Source organism: Protobothrops mucrosquamatus, unplaced genomic scaffold (assembly GCF_001527695.2).
Source record: "Protobothrops mucrosquamatus isolate PMUCROS unplaced genomic scaffold, P.Mucros_1.0 scaffold633, whole genome shotgun sequence".
In the NCBI taxonomy this organism is placed as follows: domain Eukaryota; kingdom Metazoa; phylum Chordata; class Lepidosauria; order Squamata; family Viperidae; genus Protobothrops; species Protobothrops mucrosquamatus.
Genome location: NW_015386925.1, coordinates 37,669 through 42,619, shown reverse-complemented (window position 1 = coordinate 42,619; position 4,951 = coordinate 37,669). Strand labels below are relative to the sequence as shown.

Genomic DNA, 4,951 nt, shown 5'->3' with positions numbered 1-4,951 from the left:
TATTATTATTATTATTATTATTATTATTATTATTATTATTATTATTATTATTATTATTATTATTATTATTATTATTATTATTATTATTATTATGTTTCATGATTGGACAGCTACTTTTATAACTATCCAAGTTAAATATAAAAGTAGGAGGAACTATACCCATTTCCAGACTCCCAGCACTCAGATAGAGGGGGAGTGAGAGGATTGGTAAGATTGTATGGGATCAGTGAAGAACATTTTGTCCCCCTTGCTTCCTGCTACAGTTACAGATAGCAAAGCTCAACTTGTACAACACTCTCCTTGTTTTGCAAAATAAAAAATATTGTTTGTTTTGAAATATACTCTGCAAGTGGAGATTTTGGCAGGTTTGGAATAAAGAATTTTGCCATATAAAGCCTGATTGCTCTGAGAGATACACCTTAAGCTTTACATGGGTTACTTATATACATAAAGACATTGGTGTTCTGGTATACCAGTTGATGTTCAAATCAATAGTTTGGTAGTTTCAGTTGCCGTGGGAAAGTAATGTGGCAGCTGCTTTCACCTATTTCTCTTTGCCTGACATGCCATTGGAAGAGAAATATCCCATATAGAGTGAAGCAGTACCATTCTGTGTAACCCATGAATTATGAGGCAGCTATCTATCTGTCTAGAGCAGTGGTGGCGAACCTATGGCACGGGTGCCAGAGGTGGCACTCAGAGCCCTCTCTGTGGGCACACGCACTATCGCTCCAGTCCTAGGCCTTCAGCTGGGTTTTATAAAACCTTTTCACTTTAGGCCTCCGGCGCCGTGTGCAAAAAAGAAAAAGGTTCAATCAGTCAATTTCAACTTCTCGCAGGAAAAAAAAAGATCTTGCAAAGTTGGAATTGATTGATTGAACTTTTTAGTCCCACCCAGTCTGCCATTACCACTGCAGCCACGCCCACCCAATTGGCCACGTCCACACAATGGGCCACACCCAGCCAATGGGCCACACCCACCCGGCACTCGACGATGCATAAGTGGGTTTTGGGTTGCAGTTTGGGCACTCAGTCTCTAAAAGGTTCGCCATCACTGTTCTAGAGTGTCCATCTAGAGTGTTTATCTACAGCATCTATCTATCTATTTGACTTAGCATTCCAAGTTAGAGTGTTTCTGGAGTGTTTCATGATTGGGCAGCTACTTTTATATTTAACATGGATATTTTATTTTATTCTGGTTTTAATTTTAAAGCCTTTTGTAAATTGCCTAGAGTTATACTGTGTGGTATAAAAATATTATCTTTCTTTCACTTGTTATTTCATATATTCTATTCCTTTTAGGAATAATCTGCCAAATTCACATTTTGTTTTTGAGTTGTTCGTCCATCGATTTCGATGAAGACCTTGACATCTTATGGATTATGGGTCATCAACGGTGTGTCCGTAGATGGCTGATAAGACCGATGTTAGCACGGAATGTTCTGCCACATACTGAACAGAGAAATGTGGACACTATTGCTTCAGCATTTGCAGCTCTGGCTTTATGGAGTGCTCGCTTCTTTTGTTTTTACTAAGATAAAGAAGGATTAGACTAAATTACCAACCTTGACTACCCCCATACCAAATGCAGCATTCTTTGCTAATGATTCGGACAATGTCAGTCAGTTTGGCACATTTTGGTCAGTCTGCCATAAACTTAATCAAACCAAATTTGACCCCAGTCATGCTTACACCATTCTATGCAAGCTATGTATCTAATCTAGAGATTTACAAGTCAACATACTGTTCAATGTATCCCAACAGCTTGGAGATACAAGCAATGTAATGACCTATACTCAGGATGCACAAGTTCACCCAACCCAATGATACCATTTGTAAGCATTTTTAAGGCTGCCATCATGTAAATAATAACAACCTAATCAACTGCGAGTAGATAAATAGGCACCACTTCAGAAGCAATTTAATGGGGACATGATAGGAGCACCCCAACTGGGTGTTCCCTAGGCAGCAGTGTTGTCACTGATCAATCCTTTCAATGTGGAAGCACTTCAGTATTCCCAACACAAACTTAGTATTAGCAGAAAACAGACCAAAATCAAAAATACCTTTATTACTTGATTATTTGCTTAAGAGCAAATAACAAAGCCAAAGGGAACAAAGCTTGAGAGGGAATCCCATAGACAGTATAGCCTTCTACATGCAAAGAGCTACTTATTTTTGTGAACAAGCTCTTCCAATACATTGATATAAAATAATAGATGAGCCATGGCAGGGGTGAATCTAAAAGCACAATCCCACTCTGTGTGCAGCACAGCAAGGTTGTGTAGATAAATAATGTATATAAATACTGTGAAAGTTGCTTTCTGTCTTGCAGTTCTAAAAATAAAATGGGTATCTTCAATAACCATTTCTAAAAATGAATAAATGTGATCTTTTCTGAGATAATTTTAAGCAAAATGCTCCATTGCTTCACCAACTGGTTTCCAGCAGATCCTTCATGTCCAAACTGCTTTGGCTTCAGGCCACATGTGGCTTGTGTCATTTTGCTGCATAAATAGGACCAAGGCCAAACCACAGAAGATGTTCAGAGATCTGTTACAGGGATGCTAAAAGTCATCTCTGAATGTCCCTCAAAGTTTTTTAGGATAAGAACACCTCATAGCCTAACAGAAAGATCTTATCCCAGGCCAATGCCAGTCTTTCCAATTCCCTGGAAGACATGAGTCAGGACTCTCCCTTTTCCAGCCTCTGACTCACTAACTATAAAGGAGATTCTACATACAGTTCAGGGCTCTGTAAAAAGCTCTCTGGAGAAAGTGGATAACAAGAATAAATCCCCGCCAGAAAAAGCACAGTTTGGCTTTGGTGGGTCCAAAGGGAACAAGTTTTCAAGCATCAAAGGAGGGTAGAGCTGGAAAGATTGTATGTAACAACCACAGGAACACCCAGCAAAGTTTGGAACTACAGCTGGACCAGGCACAATTATTTATCCAGCAAGTATCATGCTAGATTTCAAAGGCTGCCTGATATGACAGATTACCATTGGTAGAAAAGCCATGTTTACTACAGAGGATTAATGGGATTCTTTGTTTTGAGTGGCCAGTTGAGGGAATATTTCAGGACTGTCAAAATACAGCCAATGTGTTTTCCAATGAAAGATGGGCAGGATGAGTAGATTCAAGGGGAAACAAATGAAGAGTTTCTTAATTCCCCCATCAGGAAGAGTCTGAGAGCAGCTTTTCAAACTAACACATTTTATTCAAAGGCATAAGCTTCATGAACTACAGTTCCCTTCATTAGAAGGAGAACAGCTACACTGATACAGAATCTCAGCAAGGACGAGGTGTTGGTTTAACCACTTCATGCATCCAATGAAGTGAAATACAGCTCATTAAAAAACTTATGCCTGTTAATTAAATGTCTTACTCTGAAAAGCTGTTCCCAGATTCCTCCTGATTTTGGGCAACCATAGAGCAACATGGCTCCCCTCTTATGATGTCTTTGTTCCCAGTGAGTATTGGCTGAAAGCTCCTGCAGGAAACAAGAATCTAGAGAAAACCTATATGCAACTGTACCTAAGAATTAAATTCCAAAACCTAAAATACCATGAAAGTATTGGAAACAGCAAGGTAAAAGTTGGTGGAGAATATTAGTTAGTCATTGGGGATATCCTTTATTTCTTTGAAGCACTGTTAGCTCAGCTTTGAGTAGTTTTATTTCCTATCCTATTCCCTGTTTATTTCTTTTGCTCAGATGGCTAACTCAGCCATGGAATTTTATGTAAAATTAAGTTCAACCTATACTCAAATCTCCATGTTGCTGCTTTTAGTAAAATGAAAACCATTTCCTTGATCATTCCTACTTTGAGTTTGTAAGCTGTAACTGCAGATTTTAAAACTATTTTGACAGTTAACCCTGGGTATGAAGGTAAAAACTGCAGCCATTCGCTTAAAACTTTGTCCCTGGGAAAGAGGGGTCTCCTTCTCTGCCTGTCCAGATTCCAGGCATCTCCTCATCCAAGAACAAACCGTGTGTCAGGTTCTAAAAAACAAGAAATACCTGTTGAGATTCTTCTAAGCAGGTACCTTTACTGTTCCTCACCTACAGACAGATATCTAGCCAAAGCTAAAGCAGACCTTACACCATAAAACATATACTCTGGTAACTATTGGGGAGAAGCCATCTTCACCCTCTTTCTCTCACATAAATTGTCTAAACTGTGTTGTCTCTTGCTCTTCTGGAATGCACTCCCATGCTCCTGGGAATCTGAACCACATTCCATCACACTGTGGCACTATAACCTGCTTGGGTGGGACCCTTTTATCTGCAGGAACTATACCCAGACCTCCAGCACTCAGATAGAGGGGGAGTGAGAGAATTGGTAAGGTTGTATGGGTATTAGTGAAAAACACTTTGTCCCCTTTGCTTCCTGCTACAGTTAAAGATAGCAAAGCTCAACTTGTACAACACTCTCCTTGTTCTGCAAAATAAAAAAATGTTGACTATTTTGAAACATATTCTGCAAATTGAGATTTTGGCAGGTTTAGAATAAAGAATTTTGCCATATAAAGCCTGATTGCTCTGAGAGATACACCTTAAGCTTTACATGGATTCCTTATATACATAAAGACATTGGTGTTCTGGTATACCAGTTGATATTCAAATCAATAGTTTGATAGTTTCAGCTGCTGTGAGAAAGTAATTTGGCAGCTGCCTTCACCTATTTCTCTTTGCCTGACATGCCATCGGAAGAGAAATAGCCCATGTAAATAGAGTGAAGCAGTGCCATTTTGGACTACTGCAATGCTCTCTACATGGGGCTCCCCTTGAGGAGCACTCGGAGGCTCCAGTTAGTCCAGAATGCAGCCGCGCGAGCGGTGATGGGAGTGACTCGTCGCTCCCATGTAACGCCGCTGCTGCGCGAACTGCACTGGCTACCGGTGGCTTTTCGGGTGCGCTTCAAGGTGTTGATTATCATCTTTAAAGCGCG

General features: G+C 39.9%; 1 protein-coding gene across 1 annotated transcript in view; it reads right to left on the bottom strand.

Annotated features, from left to right (window-relative positions):
• The window catches only part of SCARA5 (scavenger receptor class A member 5), a gene marked incomplete at its 5' end in the record, with an annotated part of 44,766 nt that overhangs the window by 2,150 nt on the left and 37,665 nt on the right, over positions 1 to 4,951 (bottom strand). The gene's annotated exons all lie outside the window — the stretch shown is intronic.